Source organism: Schistocerca serialis, chromosome 5 (assembly GCF_023864345.2).
Source record: "Schistocerca serialis cubense isolate TAMUIC-IGC-003099 chromosome 5, iqSchSeri2.2, whole genome shotgun sequence".
Taxonomy (NCBI): Eukaryota; Metazoa; Arthropoda; class Insecta; order Orthoptera; family Acrididae; genus Schistocerca; species Schistocerca serialis.
The window spans coordinates 841,543,890-841,563,536 of NC_064642.1; positions in this window are offsets into that span (position 1 = coordinate 841,543,890).

Sequence of the window (19,647 nt, forward strand, 5' to 3'; positions counted from 1 at the left end):
AGAGGGTACAGTAAACCTGAAGTGAAGCATCGGAATCCATAGCTAGTGTCACAGGAATGGTTCAAAACATAGACAGTAAGAAGAGTCAGTTTTATTGTACTTAAGTAGGCATTGTGCTTTTGTATTTTATTCCGATGCAATTTCTGTGTTTCGTGGTCAATAAGAAGGTCCATGGGATACAGTAAACCTGAAGTGAAGCATCGGAATTTAAAACCGGTCTCACAGGAAAGGTTCAAAGCATAGACAGTATGTAGAGCCTGCCTTCTTGTACTTGAGTCGGCATTGTGCCTTTTGTATGTAGTTAGGATGCAATTTCTGTGTTTCATCGTCAAAAAGAAGGTCAGAGGGATACAGCAAAGCTGAAGTGAAGCATCGGAATCTATAACTAGTGCCACAGGAATGGATCAAAACTTAGACAGTAAGAAGAGACAGTTTTCTTGTACTTTAGTCGGCATTGTGCCTTTTGTATATAATTCCGATGCAATTTTTGTCTTTCATCGTCAATCAGAAGGTCAGAGGGATACAGTAAACCTGAATTGAAACATCGGAATCTATAACTAGTGGCACAGGAATGGTTTAAAACATAGACAGAAAGAAGAGCCAGTCTTCTTGTACTTGAGTCGGCATTGTGCCTTTTGAATTTAATTCCGATGCAAATTCTGTGTTTCGTCGTCAATAAGAAGGTCCAAGAAATACATTAAACCTGAAGTGAAGCATCCAAATCCATAACTAGTGTCACATGAATGGTTCAAAACATAGACAGTAAGAAGAGTCAGTTTTCTTGCACCTAAGTTGGCATTGTCCCTTTTGTATTTAATTCCGATGCAATTTCTGTGTTTCATCGTCAATACGAAGGTCAGAGGGATACAGTAAACCTGAAGTGAAGCATCGGAATCTATAAATAGTGTCACAGGAATGGTTCAAAACATAGAAAGAAAGAAGAGTCAGTTTTTTTGTACTTAAGTTCGCATTGTGCCTTTTGTATTTAATTCCGGTGCAATTTCTGTGTTTCATCGTTAATAAGGAGGTCAGAGGGATACAGTAAACCTGAAGTGGAGCATCGGAATCTATAACTAGTGTCACAGGAATGGTTCAAAACATAGAAAGTAAGAAGAGTCAGTTTTTTTGTACTTAAGTTCGCATTGTGACTTTTGTATTTAATTCCGGTGCAATTTCTTTGTTTCGTCGACAATAATAAGGTCCAAGAGATACATTAAACCTGAAGTGAAGCATCGGAATCAAAATCGGTGTCACAGATAAGGTTCATAATAGAGACAGTAAGAAGAGCCAGTCTTCTTGTATTTGAGTCGGCATTGTGCGTTTTGTATTTAATTCCGATGCCATTTCTGTGTTTCATCGTCAATAAGAAGGTCAGCGGGATTCAGTAAACCTGAAGTGAAGAAACGGAATCCATAACTAGTGTCACAGGAATGGTTCAAAGCATAGACAGTAAGAAGAGTCAGTCTTCTTGTACCTAAGTGGGCATTGTGTATTTTGAATTTAATTCCGATGAAATTTCTGTGTTTCATCGTCAATAAGAAGGTCAGAGGGATGCAGTACACCTGAAGTGAAGCATCAGAATCTATAACTAGTGTCACAGGAATGGTTCAAAACTTAGACAGTAAGAAGTGTCAGTTTTCTTGTACTTAAGTAGGCATTGTGCCTTTTGTAAATAGTTCCGATGCTATTTCTGTGTTTCATCGCCTATAAGAAGGTCAGACTGATACAGTAAACATGAAGTGAAGCATCGGAATCTATAACTAGTGTCACAGGAATGGTTCAAAACATTAACAGTAAGAAGAGTCAGTTTTCTTGTACTTAAGTCGTCATTGTGCCTTTTGTATTTAATTCCGATGCAATTTCTGAGTTTCATCGTCAATAAGGAGGACGGAGGGATACAGTAAACATGAAGTGAAGCATCGGAATCTATAACTAGTGTCACAGGAATGGTTCAAAACATAGACAGTAAGAAGAGTCAGTTTTCTTGTATTTATGTCGGCATTGTGCCTTTTGTATATAATTCCGATGCAATTTCTGTGTTTCATCGTCAATAAGAAGGTCAGAGGGATACAGTAAACCTTACGTGAAGCATCGGAATCTATAACTAGTGTCACAGGAATGGTTCAAAACATAGACACTAAGAAGAGTCAGTTTCCTTGTACTTAAGTCGGCATTGTGCCTTTTGTATTTAATACCGTGGCAATTTCTGTGTTTCATAGTCAATACGAAGGTCAGAGGGATACAGTAAACCTGAGGTGAAGCATCGGAATCTATAACTAGTGTCACAGGAATGGTTCAAACCATAGACAGTAAGAAGAGTCAGTCTTCTTGTACTTAAGTCGGCATTGTGCCTTTTGTATTAATTTCCGATGCAATTTCTATGTTTCATCTTCAATAAGAAGGTCCGAGGGATACAGTAAACCTGAAGTGAAGCATCGGAAACTGTAACTACTGTCACAGCAGTGGTTCAAAGCATAGACAGTAAGAAGAGTCAGTTTTCTTCTACTTAAGTCGGCATTGTGCCTTTCGTATTTAATTCCGATGCAATTTCTGTGTTTCATCGTCTATAAGAACGTCAGAGGGATACAGTAAACCTGAAGTGAACCATCGGAATCTAAAACTAGTGTCACAGGAATGGTTCAAAACATAGACAGTAAGAAGAGTCAGTTTTCTTGTACTTATGTCGACATTGTGCCTTTTGTAATTACTTCCAATGCACTTTTTGTGTTTCACCGCCAATAAGAAGTTCAGAGGGAGGCAGTGAACCTGATGTCGAGCATCTGAATCCATAACTAGTGTCACAGGAATGGTTCAAAACATAGAGAGTAAGATGAGACAGTCTTCTTGTACTTAAGTCGGCATTGAGCCTTTTGTATTTAATTCCGATGCATTTTCTGTGTTTCATCGTCAATATAAGGTCAGAGGGATACAGTAAACCTGAAGTGAAGCATCGGAATTTATAAGTAGTGTCACAGTAAGGGTCAAAACATAGACAGTAAGAAGAGTCAGTTTTCTTGTACTTAAGTTGGCATTGTCCCTTTTGTATTTCATTCCGATGCAATTTCTGTGTTTCATCGTCAATAAGATCGTCAGAGGGTACAGTAAACCTGAAGTGAAGCATCGGAATCTATAACTAGTGTCACAGGAATGGTTCAAAACGTAGACAGTAAGAAGAGTCAGTTTTCTTGTACTTAAGTAGGCATTGTGCCTTTTGTATTTAATTCCGATGCAATTTCTGTGCTTCGTGGTCAATAAGAAGGTCCATGGGATACAGTAAACCTGAAGTGAAGCATCGGAATCTAAAACCGGTCTCACAGGAAAGGTTCAAACGTAGACAGTATGAAGAGCCAGCCTTCTTGTACTTGAGTCGGCATTGTGCCTTTTGTATTTAATTCCGATGCAATTTCTGTGTTTCATCGTCAATAAGAAGGTCAGAGGGATACAATAAAGCTGTAGTGAAGCATCGGAATTTATAACTAGTGTCACAGGAATGGTTCAAAACTTAGACAGTAAGAAGAGTCAGTTTTCTTGTACTTATGTCGGCATTGTGCTTTTTGTATTTAATTCCGATGCAATTTCTGTGTTCCATCGTCAATAAGAAGGTGAGAGGGATACAGTAAAACTGAATTGAAGCTTCGGAATCTATAACTAGTGTCACAGGAATGGTTTAAAACATAGACAGTAAGAAGAGCCAGTCTTCTTGTAGTTGAGTCGGCATTGTGCCTTTTGTATTTCATTCCGATGCAATTTCTGTGTTTCATCGTCAATAAGGAGGTCAGAGGGATACAGTAAACCTGAAGTGATGAATCGGAATCAATAACTAGTGTCACAGGTATGGTTCAAAACATAGATAGTAAGAAGAGTCGGTTTTTTGGTACTTAAGTCGGCATTGTGCCTTTTGTATTTAATTCCGATGCAATTTCTGTGTTTCATCGTCACCAACAAGGTCCAAGGGATATGGTAAACCTGAAGTGAAGAATCGGCATCTATAACTAGTGTCACAGGAATGGTTCAAAGCATAGACAGTAAGATGAGTCAGTCTTCTTGTACTTAAGACGGCATTGAGCCTTTTGTATTTAATTCCGATGCAATTTCTGTTTTTCATCGTCAATAAGAAGGTCAGAGGGATACAGTAATCTTGAAGTGAAGCATCGGAATATATAACTAGTGTCACAGGAATGGTTCAAATCATAGACAGTAAGATGAGTCAGTTTTTTTGTACTTAAGTGGACATTGTGACTTTTGTATTTAATTCCGACGAAATTTCGGTGTTTCATCGTCAATACGAAGGTCAGAGGGATACAGTAAACCTGAAGTGAAGCATCGGAATCTATAACTAGTGTCACAGGAATGGTTCAAAACATAGACAGTAAGAAGAGCCAGTCTCCTTGTACTTGAGTCGGAATTGTGCCTTTTGTATTTAATTCCGATGCAATTTCTGTGTTTCGTGGTCAATAAGAAGGTGGATGGGATACAGTAAACCTGAAGTGAAGCATCGGAATTTAAAACCGGTCTCACAGGAAAGGTTCAAAGCATAGACAGTATGTAGAGCCAGCCTTCTTGTACTTGAGTCGGCATTGTGCCTTTTGTATATAATTCCGATGTAATTTCTGTGTTTCATCGTCAAAAAGAAGGTCAGAGGGATACAGTAAAGCTAAAGGGAAGCATCGGAATCTATAACTAGTGTCACAGAAATGGTTCAAAACTTAGACAGTAAGAAGAGTCAGTTTTCTTGTACTTAAGTCGGCATTGTGCCTTTTGTATTTAATTCCGATGCAATTTTTGTGTTTCATCGTCAATAAGAAGGTCAGAGGGATACAGTAAAACTGAATTGAAACATCGGAATCTATAACTAGTGTCACAGGAATGGTTTAAAACATAGACAGTAAGAAGAGACAGTCTTCTTGTACTTGAGTCGGCATTGTGCCTTTTGAATTTAATTCCGATGCAAATTCTGTGTTCCGTCGTCAATAAGAAGGTCCAAGAAATACATTAAACCTGAAGTGAAGCATCGGAATCTATAACTAGTGTCACATGAATGGTTCAAAATATAGACAGTAAGAAGAGTCAGTTTTCTTGTACCTAAGTTGGCATTGTCCCTTTTGTATTTAATTCCGATGCAATTTCTGTGTTTCATCGTCAATAAGATCGTCAGAGAGTACAGTAAGCCTGAAGTGAAGCATCGGAATCTAAAACCCGCCTCACAGTAAAGGTTCAAAACATAGACAGTATGAAGAGCCAGCCTTCTTGTACTTGAGTTGGCATTGTGCCTTTTGTATTTAATTCCGATGCAATTTCTGTGTTTAATCGTCAATAAGAAGGTCAGAGGGATACAGCAAAGCTGAAGTGAAGCATCGGAATCTATAACTAGTGTCACAGGAATGGTTCAAAACTTAGACAATAAGAAGAGTCAGTTTTCTTGTACTTAAGTCGGAATTGTGCTTTTTCCATTTAATTCCGAAGCAATTTCTGTGTTTCATCGTCACTATGAAGATCAGAGGGATACAGTAAAACTGAATTGAAGCATCGGAATCTATATCTAGTGTCACAAAAATGGTTTAAAACATAGACAGTAAGAAGAGCCAGTCTTCCATTACTTGAGTCGGCATTGTGCCTTTTGTATTTAATACCGATGTAATTTCTGTGTTTCATCGTTAATAAGGAGGTCAGAGGGATACAGTAAACCTGAAGTGAAGCATCGGAATCTACAACTAGTGTCACAGGAATGGTTCAAAACATAGAAAGTAAGAAGAGTCAGTTTTTTTGTACTTAAGTTCGCATTGTGCCTTTTGTATTTAATTCCGGTGCAATTTCTGTGTTTCGTCGTCAATAATAAGGTCCAAGGGATACAGTAAACCTGAAGTGAAGCATCGGAATCAAAACCGGTGTCACAGAAAAGGTACATAATATAGACAGTAAGAAGAGCCAGTCTTCTTGTATTTGAGTCGGCATTGTGCCTTTTGTATTTAATTCCGATGCAATTTCTGTGTTTCATCGTCAATAAGACGGTCAGCGGGATTCAGTAAACCTGAAGTGAAGAATCGGAATCCATAACTAGTGTCACAGGAATGGTTCAAAACATAGACAGTAAGAAGAGTCAGTTTTCTTGTACTTAAGTCGGCATTGTGCTTTTGTATTTAATTCCGATGCAATTTCTGTGTTTCATCGTCAATAAGAAGGTCAGACTGATACAGTAAACATGAATTGAAGCATCGGAATCTATAACAATGTCACAGGAATGGTTCAAAACATTGACAGTAAGAAGAGTCAGTTTTCTTGTACTTAAGTCGGCATTGAGCCTTATGTATTTAATTCCGATGCAATTTCTGTGTTTCATCGTCAATAAGAAGGTCAGAGGGATACAGTAAACCTTACGTGAAGCATCGGAATCTATAACTAGTGTCACAGGAATGGTTCAAAACATAGGCAGTAAGAAGAGTCAGTTTTCTTGTACTTAAGTCGGCATTGTACCTTTTGTATTTAATTCCGATGCAATATCTGTGTTTCATCGTCTATAAGAAGGTCAGAGGGATTCAGTAAACCTGAAGTGAAGCTTCGGAATCTATAACTAGTGTCACAGGAATGGTTCAAACATAGACAGTAAGAAGAGTCAGTTGTCTTGTACTTTAGTCGGCATTGTGCCTTTTGTATTTAATTCCGATGCAATTACTGTGTTTCACCGCCAATAAGAAGTTCAGAGGGAGGCAGTGAACCTGAAGTCGAGCATCCGAATCCATAACTAGTGTGACAGGAATGGTTCAAAACATAGACAGTAAGAAGAGCCAGACTTCTTGTACTTGAGTCGGCATTGTGCCTTTTGTATTTAATTCCGATGCAATTTCTGTGTTTCATCGACAATAAGGAGGTCAGAGGGATACAGTAAACCTGAAGTGAAGCATCGGAATCAATAACTAGTGTCACAGGAATGGTTCAAAACATAGACAGTAAGAAGAGCCAGTCTTCTTGTACTTGAGTCGGAATTGTGCCTTTTGTATTTAATTCCGATGCAATTTCTGTGTTTCATCGTCAATAAGATGGTCAGAGGGCTACAGTATAGCTGAAGTGAAGCATCGGAATCTATAACTAGCGTCACAGGAATGGTTAAATACATAGAGAGTAAGATGAGGCAGTCTTCTTGTACTTAAGTCGGCATTGAGCCTTTTGTATTTAATTCCGATGCAATTTCTGTGTTTCATCGTCAATATAAGGTCAGAGGGATACAGTAAACCTGAAGTGAAGCATCGGAATCAATAACTAGTGTCACAGGAATGGTTCAAAACATAGACAGTAAGAAGAGTCAGTTTTCTTGTACTTAAGTCGGCTTTGTGCCGTTTGAATTTAATTCCGATGTAATTTCTGTGTTTCGTGGTCAATAAGAAGGTCCATGGGATACAGTAAACCTGAAGTGAAGCATCGGAATCTAAAATCGGTCTCACAGGAAAGGTTCAAAACATAGACAGTATGATGAGCCAGCCTTCTTGGACTTGAGTCAGCATTGTGCCTTTTGTATTTAATTCCGATGCAATTTCTGTGTTTCATCGTCAACAAGAAGGTCAGAGGGATACAGTAAAGCTGAAGTGAAGCATCGGAATCTGTAACTAGTGTCACAGGAATGGTTCAAAACATAGACTGTAAGAAGGGTCAGTCTTCTTGTACTTAAGTCGGCATTGTGCCTTTTGTATTAATTTTCCGATGCAATTTCTATGCTTCATCTTCGATAAGATGGTCCGAGGGATACAGTAAACCTGAAGTGAAGCATCGGAAACTATAACTAGTGTCACAGGAGTGGTTCAAAACATAGACAGTAAGAAGAGTCAGTTTTCTTGTACTTAAGTCGGCATTGTGCCTTTTGTATTTAATTCCGATGCAATTTCTGTGTTTCATCGTCTATAAGAAGGTCTGAGGGATACAGTAAACCTGAAGTGAAGCATCGGAATCTATAACTAGTGTCTCAGGAATGGTTTAAAACATAGACAGTAAGAAGAGTCAGTTTTCTTGTACTTATGTCGGCATTGTGCCTTTTGTATATAATTCCAATGCAATTTCTGTGTTTCACCGCCAATAAGAAGTTCAGAGGGAGGCAGTGAACCTGAAGTCGAGCACCCGAATCCATTACTAGTGTCACAGGTATGGTTCAAAACATAGACAGTAAGAATAGCCAGTCTTCTTGTACTTGAGTCGGCATTGTGCCTTTTGTATTTAATTCCGATGCAATAACTGTGTTTCATCGACAATAAGGAGGTCAGAGGGATACAGTAAAGCTGAAGTGAAGCATCGGAATCTGTAACTAGTGACACAGGAATGGTTCAAAACATAGAGAGAAAGATGAGACAGTCTTCTTGCACTTAAGTCGGCATTGAGCCTTTTGTATTTAATTCCGATGCGTTTTCTGTGTTTCATCGTCAATATAAGGTCAGAGGGATACAGTAAACCTGAAGTGAAGCATCGGAATTTATAAGTAGTGTCACAGTAAGGGTCAAATCATAGACAGTAAGAACAGTCAGTTTTCTTGTACTTAAGTTGGCATTGTCCCTTTTGTATTTCATTCCGATGCAATTTCTGTGTTTCATCGTCAATAAGATCGTCAGAGGGTACAGTAAACCTGAAGTGAAGCATCGGAATCTATGACTAGTGTCACAGGAATGGTTCAAAACAATGACAGTAAGAAGTGTCAGTTTTCATGTACTTAAGTAGGCATAGTGCCTTTTGTATTTAATTCCGATGCAATTTCTGTGTTTCGTGGTCAATAAGAAGGTCCATGGGATACAGTAAACCTGAAGTGAAGCATCGGAATCTAAAACCGGTCTCACAGGAAAGGTTCAAAACGTAGACAGTATGAAGAGCCAGCCTTCTTGTACTTGAGTCGGCATTGTCCCTTTTGTATTTAATTCCGATGCAATTTCTGTGTTTCATCGTCAATAAGAAGGTCAGAAAGATACAATAAAGCTGTAGTGAAGCATCGGAATCTATAACTAGTGTGACAGGAATGGTTCAAATCTCAGACAGTAAGAAGAGTCAGTTTTCATGTACTTAAGTCGGCATTTGCCTTTTGTATTTAATTCCGATGCAATTTCTTGTTTCATCGTCAATAAGAAGGTCAGAGGGATACAGTAAAACTGAATTGAAGCATCGGAATCTATAACTAGTGTCACAGGAATGGTTTATAACATAGACAGTAAGAAGAGCCAGTCTTCTTGTACTTGAGTCGGCATTGTGCCTTTTGTATTTAATTCCGATGCAATTTCTGTGTTTCATCGTCAATAAGGAGGTCAGAGGTATACAGTAAACCTTAAGTGAAGCATCGGAATCTTTAACTAGTGTCACAGGAATGGTTCAAACCATAGATAGTTAGAAGAGTCAGTTTTTTTGTACTTAAGTCGGCATTGTGCCTTTTGTATTTAATTCCGGTGCAATTTCTGTGTTTCATCGTCAATAAGAAGGTCAGAGGGATACAGTAAGCTTGAAGTGAAGCATCGGAATCTATAACTAGTGTCACAGGAATGGTTCAAAACATAGACAGTAAGAAGATTTAGTTTTCGTGTACTTAAGACGGCATTGTGCCTTTTGTATTTAATTCCGATGCAATATCTGTGTTTCATCCTCAATAAGAAGGTCAGAGGGATACAATAAACCTGATGTGAAGCATCGAAATCTGTAACTAGTGGCACAGGAATGGTTCAAAATGTAGGCAGTAAGAAGAGTCAGTTATCTTGTACTTAAGTAGGCATTGTGCTTTTGTATTTAATTCCGATGCAATTTCTGTGTTTCATCGTCAATAAGAAGGTCGGAGGGATACAGTACACCTGAAGTGAAGCATCAGAATCTATAACTAGTGTCACAGGAATGGTTCAAAGCATAGACAGTACGAAGAGTCAGTTTTCTTGTACTTAAGTAGGCATTGTGCCTTTTGTATATAATTCCGATGAAATTTCTGTGTTTCATCGTCAATAAGAAGGTCAGACTGATACAGTAAACAAGAAGTGAGGCATCGGAATCTATAGCTAGTGTCACAGGAATGGTTCAAATCATAGACAGTAGGAAGTGTCAGTTTTCTTGTACTTAAGTTGTCATTGTGCCTTTTGTATTTAATTCCGATGCAATTTCTGAGTTTCATCGTCAATAAGGATGTTGGAAGGATACAGTAAACCTAAAGTGAAGCATAGGAATCTATTACTAGTGTCACAGGAATGGTTCAAAGCATAGACAGTAAGAAGGGTCAGTCTTCTTGTACTTGAGTCGGAATTGTGCCTTTTGTATTTAATTCCGATGCAATTTCTGTGTTTCATCGTCAATAAAAAGGTGAGAGGGATAAAGTAAAGCTGAAGTGAAGCATCGGAATCTATAACTAGTGTCACAGGAATGGTTCAGAACATAGAGTGTAAGATGGGAGAGTTTTCTTGAACTTAAGTCGGCATTGAGCCTTTTGTATTTAATTCCGATGCAATCTCTGTGTTTCATCCTCAATATAAGGTCAGAGGGATGCAGTAAACCTCAAGTGAAGCATCGGAATCTATAACTAGTGTCACAGGAATGGTTCAAAACATAGACAGTAAGAAGAGTCAGTTTTCTTGTACTTATGTTGGCATTGTCCCTTTTGTATTTAATTCCGATGCATTATCTGTGTTTCATCGTCAATAAGATCGTCAGAGGGTACAGTAAACCTGAAGTGAAGCATCGGAATCCATAACTAGTGTCACAGGAATGGTTCAAAACATAGACAGTAAGAAGAGTCAGTTTTCATGTACTTAATTAGGCATGCGCCTTTTGTATTTAATTCCGATGCAATTTCTGTGTTTCGTGGTCAATAAGAAGGTATATGGGATACAGTAAACCTGAAGTGAAACATCGGAATCTAAAACCGGTCTCACAGGAAAGGTTCAAAACATAGACAGTATGAAGAGCCAGCCTTCTTGTACTTGAGTCGGCATTGTGCCTTTTGTATATAATTCCGATGCAATTTCTGTGTTTCATCGTAAAAAAGAAGGTCAGAGGGATACAGTAAAGCTGAAGTGAAGCATCGGAATCCATAACTAGTGTCACAGGAATGGTTCAAAACATAGACAGTAAGAAGAGTCAGTTTTCATGTACTTAATTAGGCATGCGCCTTTTGTATTTAATTCCGATGCAATTTCTGTGTTTCGTGGTCAATAAGAAGGTCCATGGGATACAGTAAACCTGAAGTGAAGCATCGGAATCTAAAACCGGTCTCACAGGAAAGGTTCAAAACATAGACAGTATGAAGAGCCAGCCTTCTTGTACTTGAGTCGGCATTGTGCCTTTTGTATTTAATTCCGATGCAATTTCTGTGTTTCATCGTCAATAAGAAGGTCAGAGTGATACAGTAAACCTGAAGTGAAGCATCGGAATCTATAACTGCTGTCACAGGAATGGTTCATAGCATAGACAGTAAGAAGAGACAGTTTTATTGTACTTAGGTGAGCATTGTGCCTTTTGCGTTTAATTCCGATGCAATTTCTGTGTTTCGTGGTCAATAAAAGGTCCATGGGATACAGTAAGTCTGAAGTGAAGCATCGGAATCTAAATCCGGTCTCACAGGAAAGGTTCATAACATAGACAGTAAGAAGAGCCAGCCTTCTTGTATTTGAGTCGGCATTGTGACTTTTGTATTTAATTCCGATGCAATTTCTGTGTTTCATCGTCAATAAGAAGGTCAGCGGGATTCAGTAAATCTGAAGTGAAGAATCGGAATCCATAACTAGTGTCACAGGAATGGTTCAAAGCATAGACAGTAAGAAGAGTCAGTCTTCTTGTACTTAAGTCGGCATTGAGCCATTTGTATTTAATACCGATGCAATTTCTGCGTTTCATCGTCAATAAGATGGTCAGAGGGATACAGTAAGCTTGAGGTGAAGCATCGGAATAAATAACTAGTGTCACAGGAATGGTTCAAAACATAGACAGTAAGACGAGTCAGTTATCTTGTACTTAAGTGGACATTGTGTCTTTTGTATTTAATTCCGATGAAATTTCTGTGTTTCATCGTTAATAAGAAGGTCAGAGGGATACAGTAAACCTGAGGGGGAGCATCGGAATCTATATCTAGTGTCACAGGAATGGTACAAAACATAGACAGTAAGAAGATTCAGATTTATTGTACTTAAGACGGCATTGCGCCTTTTGTATTTAATTGCGATGCAATATCTGTGTTTCATCGTCAATAAGAAGGTCAGAGGAATACAATAAACCTGATGTGAAACATCGGAATCTATAACTACTGGCACAGGAATGGTTCAAAACATAGACAGTAAGAAGAGTCAGTTATCTTGTACTTAAGTAGGCATTATTATTTTGTATTTAATTCCAATGCAATTTCTGTGTTTCATCGTCAATAAGAAGGTCAGAGGGATACAGTACACCTGAAATGAAGCATCAGAATCTATAACTAGTGTCACAGGAATGGTTCAAAACTTAGACTGTAAGAAGAGTCAGTTTTCTTGTACTTAAGTAGGCATTGTGCCTTTTGTATATAATTCCGATGCAATTTCTGTGTTTCATCGTCAATGAGACGGTCAGAGGAATACAATAAACCTGATGTGACGCATCGAAATCTGTAACTAGTGGCACAGGAATGGTTCAAAGCATAGACAGTAAGAAGAGACAGTCTCCTTGTACTTGAGTCGGAATTGTGCCTTTTGTATTTAATTCCGATGCAATTTCTGTGTTTCATCGTCAATAAGAAGGAGAGAGGGATACAGTAAAGCAGAAGTGAAGTATCGGAATCTATAACTAGTGTCACAGGAATGGTTCAAAACATAGAGAGTAAGATGAGACAGTCTTCTTATACTTAAGTCGGCATTGAGCATTTTGTATTTAATTCCGATGCAATTTCTGTGTTTCATCGCCAATATAAGGTCAGAGGGATACAGTAAACCTGAAATGAAGCATCGGAATCTATAACTAGTGTCACGGGAATGGTTCAAAGCATAGACACTAAGAAGAGTCAGTTTTCTTGTACTTAAGTAGGCATAGTGCTTTTTGTGTTTAATTCCGATGCAATTTCTGTGTTTCGTGGTCAATAAGAAGGTCCATGGGATACAGTAAACCTGAAGTGAAGCATCGGAATCTAAAACCGGTCTCACAGGAAAGGTTCAAAACGTAGACAGTATGAAGAGCCAGCCTTATTGCACTTGAGTCGGCATTTTCCCTTTTGTATTTAATTCCGAAGCAATTTCTGTGTTTCATCGTCAATAAGAAGGTCAGGAAGATACAATAAAGCTGAAGTGAAGCATCGGAATCTATAACTAGTGTGACAGGAATGGTTCAAATCTTAGACAGTAAGAAGAGTCAGTTTTCTTGTACTTAAGTCGGCATTTGCCTTTTGTATTTAATTCCGATGCAATTTCTTGTTTCATCGTCAATAAGAAGGTCAGAGGGATACAGTAAAACTGAATTGAAGCATCGGAATCTATAACTAGTGTCACAGGAATGGTTTATAACATAGACAGTAAGAAGAGCCAGTCTTCTTGTACTTGAGTCGGCATTGTGCCTTTTGTATTTAATTCCGATGCAATTTCTGTGTTTCATCGTCAATAAGGAGGTCAGAGGGATACAGTAAACCTGAAGTGAAGCATCGGAATCTATAACTAGTGTCACAGGAATGGTTCAAAACATAGATAGTAAGAAGAGTCAGTTTTTTTTGTACTTAAGTCGGCATTGTGCCTTTTGTATTTAATTCCGATGCAATTTCTGTGTTTCGTCGTCAATAATAAGGTCCAAGGGATACAGTAAGCCTGAAGTGAAGAATCGGAATCTGTAACTAGTGTCACAGGAATGGTTCAAAGCATAGACAGTAAGAAGAGTCAGTCTTCTTGTACTCATGTCGGCATTGAGACTTTTGTATTTAATTCCGGTGCAATTTCTGTGTTTCATCGTCAATAGGAATGTCAGAGGGATACAGTAAGCTTGAAGTGAAGCATCGAAATATATAACTAGTGTCACAGGAATGGTTCAAAACATAGACAGTAAGACGAGTTAGTTTTCTTGTACTTAAGTGGACATTGTGACTTTTGTATTTAATTCCGATGAAATTTCGGTGTTTCATCGTCAATAAGAAGGTCAGACTGATACAGTAAACAAGAAGTGAGGCATCGGAATCTATAACTAGTGTCACAGGAATGGTTCAAAACATAGACAGTAAGAAGTGTCAGTTTTCTTGTACTTAAGTTGTCATTGTGCCTTTTGTATTTAATTCCGATGCAATTTCTGAGTTTCATCGTCAATAAGGAGGTCGGAAGGATACAGTAAACCTAAAGTGAAGCATCGGAATCTATTACTAGTGTCACAGGAATGGTTCAAGGCATAGACAGTAAGAAGAGCCAGTCTTCTTGTACTTGAGTCGGAATTGTGCCTTTTGTATTTAATTCCGATGCAATTTCTGTGTTTCATCGTCAATAAGAAGGTGAGAGGGATACAGTAAAGCTGAAGTGAAGCATTGGAATCTATAACTAGTGTCACAGGAATGGTTCAAAACATAGACAGTAAGAAGAGTCAGTTTTCTTGTACTTATGTTGGCATTGTCCCTTTAGTATTTAATTCCGATGCAATTTCTGTGTTTCGTGGTCAATAAGAAGGTCCATGGGATACAGTAAACCTGAAGTGAAACATCGGAATCTAAAACCGGTCTCACAGGAAAGGTTCAAAACATAGACAGTATGAAGAGCCAGCCTTCTTGTACTTGAGTCGGCATTGTGCCTTTTGTATATAATTCCGATGCAATTTCTGTGTTTCATCGTAAAAAAGAAGGTCAGAGGGATGCAGTAAACCTGAAGAGAAGCATCGGAATCCATAACTAATGTCACAGGAATGGTTCAAAACATAGACAGTAAGAAGAGTCAGTTTTCTTGTACTTATGTTGGCATTGTCCCTTTTGTATTTAATTCCGATGAAATTTCTGTGTTTCATCGTCAATAAGATCGTCAGAGGGTACAGTAAACCTGAAGTGAAGCATCGGAATCTATAACTGCTGTCACAGGAATGGTTCATAACATAGACAGTAGGAAGAGACAGTTTTATTGTACTTAAGTAGGCATTGTGCCTTTTGTATTTAATTCCGATGCAATTTCTGTGTTTCGTGGTCAATAACAAGGTCCATGGGATACAGTAAGTCTGAAGTGAAGCATCGGAATCTAAATCCGGTCTCACAGGAAAGGTTCATAACATAGACAGTAAGAAGAGCCAGCCTTCTTGTATTTGAGTCGGCATTGTGCCTTTTGTATTTAATTCCAATGCAATTTCTGTGTTTCATCGTCAGTAAGAAGGTCAGCGGGATTCAGTAAATCTGAAGTGAAGAATCGGAATCCATAACTAGTGTCACAGGAATGGTTCAAAGCATAGACAGTAAGAAGAGTCAGTCTTCTTGTACTTATGTCGGCATTGAGCCATTTGTATTTAATTCCGATGCAATTTCTGTGTTTCATCGTCAATAAGATGGTCAGAGGGATACAGTAAGCTTGAAGTGAAGCATCGGAATGAATAACTAGTGTCACAGGAATGGTTCAAAACATAGACAGTAAGAAGATTCAGATTTATTGTACTTAAGACGGCATTGTGCCTTTTGTATGTAATTGCGATGCAATATCTGTGTTTCATCGTCAATAAGAAGGTCAGAGGGATACAATAAACCTGATGTGAAACATCGGAATCTATAACTACTGGCACAGGAATGGTTCAAAACATAGACAGTAAGAAGAGCCAGTCTCCTTGTACTTGAGTCGGAATTGTGCCTTTTGCATTTAATTCCGATGCAATTTCTGTGTTTCATCGTCAATAAGAAGGAGAGAGGGATACAGTAAAGCTGAAGTGAAGTAACGGAATCTATAACTAGAGTCACAGGAATGGTTCAAATCATAGAGAGTAAGATGAGACAGTCTTCTTGTACTTAAGTCGGCATTGAGCATTTTGTATTTAATTCCGATGCAATGTCTGTGTTTCATCGCCAATATAAGGTCAGAGGGATACAGTAAACCTGAAGTGAAGAATCGGAATCTATAACTAGTGTCACGGGAATGGTTCAAACATAGACACTAAGAAGAGTCAGTTTTCTTGTACTTAAGTTGGCATTGTCCCATCTGTATTTAATTCCGATGCAATTTCTGTGTTTCATCGTCAATAAGATCGTCAGAGAGTACAGTAAACCTGAAGTGAAGCATCGGAATCCATAACTAGTGTCACAGGAATGGTTCAAAACATAGACAGTAAGAAGAAACAGTTTTCTTGTACTTAAGTAAGCATTGTGCCTTTTGTATTTAATTCCGATGCAATTTCTGTGTTACGTGGTCAATAAGAAGGTCCATGGGATACAGTAAACCTGAAGTTAAGCATCGGAATCTATAACTAGTGTCACAGGAATGGTTCAAAACATAGAAAGTAAGAAGAGTCAGTTTTTTTGTACTTAAGTTCGCATTGTGCCTTTTGTATTTAATTCCGGTGCAATTTCTGTGTTTCGTCGTCAATAATAAGGTCCAAGGGATACAGTAAACCTGAAGAGAAGCATCGGAATCAAAACCGGTGTCACAGAAAAGGTTCATAATATAGACAGTAAGAAGAGCCAGTCTTCTTGTATTTGAGTCGGCATTGTGCTTTTTGTATTTAATTCCGATGCCATTTCTGTGTTTCATCGTCAATAAGAAGGTCAGCGGGATTCAGTAAACCTGAAGTGAAGAATCGGAATCCATAACTAGTGTCACAGGAATGGTTCAAAGCATAGACAGTAAGAAGAGTCAGTCTTCTTGTACTTAAGTCGGCATTGAGCCATTTGTATTTTATTCCGATGCAATTTCTGTGTTTCATCGTCAATAAGAAGGTCAGAGGGATACAGTAAGCTTGAAGTGAAGCATCGGAATAAATAACTAGTGTCACAGGAATGGTTCAAACAAAGACAGTATGACTAGTCAGTTTTCTTGTACCTAAGTGGGCATTATGTATTTTGTATTTAATTCCGATGAAATTTCTGTGTTTCATCGTCAATAAGAAGGTCAGAGGGATACAGTAAACCTGAAGTGAAGCATCGGAATCTATAACTAGTGTCACAGGAATGGTTGAAAACATAGACAGTAAGAAGATTCAGATTTCTTGTACTTAAGACGGCATTGTGCCTTTTGAATTTAATTCCGATGCAATATCTGTGTTTCATCGTCAATAAGAAGGTCAGAGGGATACAATAAACCTGATGTGAAGCATCGGAATCAGTAACTACTGGCACCGGAATGATTCAAAACATAGACAGTAAGAAGAGTCAGTTATCTTGTACTTAAGTAGGCATTGTGCTTTTGTATTTAATTCCGATGCAATTTCTGTGTTTCATCGTCAATAAGAACGTCAGACTGATACAGTAAACATGAAGTGAAGCATCGGAATCTATAACTAGTGTCACAGGAATGGTTCAAAACATTGACAGTAAGAAGAGTCAGTTTTCTTGTACTTATGTCGTCATTGTGACTTTTGTATTTAATTCCGATGAAATTTCGGTGTTTCATCGTCAATACGAAGGTCAGAGGGATACAGTAAACCTGAAGTGAAGCATCGGAATCTATAACTAGTGTCACAGGAATGGTTCAAAACATAGACAGTAAGAAGATTTAGTTTTCGTGTACTTAAGACGGCATTGTGCCTTTTGTATTTAATTCCGATGCAATATCTGTGTTTCATCGTCAATAAGAAAGTCAGAGGGATACAATAAACCTGATGTGAAGCATCGAAATCTGTAACTAGTGGCACAGGAATGGTTCAAAACGTAGGCAGTAAGAAGAGTCAGTTATGTTGTACTTAAGTAGGCATTGTGCTTTTGTATTTAATTCCGATGCAATTTCTGTGTTTCATCGTCAATAAGAAGGTCGGAGGGATACAGTACACCTGAAGTGAAGCATCAGAATCTATAACTAGTGTCACAGGAAGGTTCAAAGCATAGACAGTACGAAGAGTCAGTTTTCTTGTACTTCAGTAGGCATTGTGCCTTTTGTATATAATTCCAATGAAATTTCTGTGTTTCATCGTCAATAAGTAGGTCAGACTGATACAGTAAACAAGAAGTGAGGCATCGGAATCTATAACTAGTGTCACAGGAATGGTTCAAAACATAGACAGTAAGAAGTGTCAGTTTTCTTGTACTTAAGTTGTCATTGTGCCTTTTGTATTTAATTCCGATGCAATTTCTGAGTTTCATCGTCAATAAGGAGGTCGGAAGGATACAGTAAACCTAAAGTGAAGCATCGGAATCTATTACTAGTGTCACAGGAATGGTTCAAGGCATAGACAGTAAGAAGAGCCAGTCTTCTTGTACTTGAGTCGGAATTGTGCATTTTGTATTTAATTCCGATGCAATTTCTGTGTTTCATCGTCAATGAGAAGGTGAGAGGTATACAGTAAAGCTGAAGTGAAGCATTGGAATCTATAACTAGTGTCACAGGAATGGTTCAAAACATAGACAGTAAGAAGAGTCAGTTTTCTTGTACTTATGTTGGCATTGTCCCTTTTGTATTTAATTCCGATGCAATTTCTGTGTTTCGTGGTCAATAAGAAGGTCAGAGGGATACAATAAACCTGATGTGAAGCATCGGAATCTGTAACTACTGGCACCGGAACGATTCAAAACATAGACAGTAAGAAGAGTCAGTTATCTTGTACTTAAGTAGGCATTGTGCTTTTGTATTTAATTCCGATGCAATTTCTGTGTTTCATCGTCAATAAGAACGTCAGACTGATACAGTAAACATGAAGTGAAGCATCGGAATCTATAACTAGTGTCACAGGAGTGGTTCAAAACATTGACAGTAAGAAGAGTCAGTTTTCTTGTACTTATGTCGTCATTGTGCCTTTTGTATTTAATTCCAATGCAATTTCTGAGTTTCATCGTCAATAAGGAGGACGGAGGGATACAGTAAACCTGAAGTGTAGCATCGGAATCTATAACTAGTGTCACAGGAATGGTTCAAAACATAGACAGTAAGAAGAGCCAGTCTTCTTGTACTTGAGTCGGAATTGTGCCTTTTGTATTTAATTCCGATGCAATTTCTGTGTTTCATCGTCAATAAGAAGGTCAGAGGGCAACAGTAAAGCTGAAGTGAAGCATCGGAATCTATAACTAGCGTCACAGGAATGGTTAAATACATAGAGAGTAAGATGAGACAGTCTTCTTGTACTTAAGTCGGCATTGAGCCTTTTGTATTTAATTCCGATGCAATTTCTGTGTTTCATCGACAATATAAGGTCAGAGGGATACAGTAAACCTGAAGTGAAGCATCGGAATCAATAACTAGTATCACAGGAATGATTCAAAACATAGGCAGTAGGAAGAGTCAGTTTTCTTGTACTTAAGTCGGCATTGTGCCGTTTGAATTTAATTCCGATGTAATTTCTGTGTTTCGTGGTCAACAAGAAGGTCCATGGGATACAGTAAACCTGAAGTGAAGCATCGGAATCTAAAATCGGTCTCACAGGAAAGGTTCAAAACATAGACAGTATGAAGGGCCAGCCTTCTTGTACTTGAGTCAGCATTGTGCCTTTTGTATTTAATTCCGATGATATTTCTGTGTTTCATCGTCAACAAGAAGGTCAGAGGGATACAGTAAAGCTGAAGTGAAGCATCGGAATCTATAACTAGTGTCACAGGAATGGTTTAAAACTTAGACA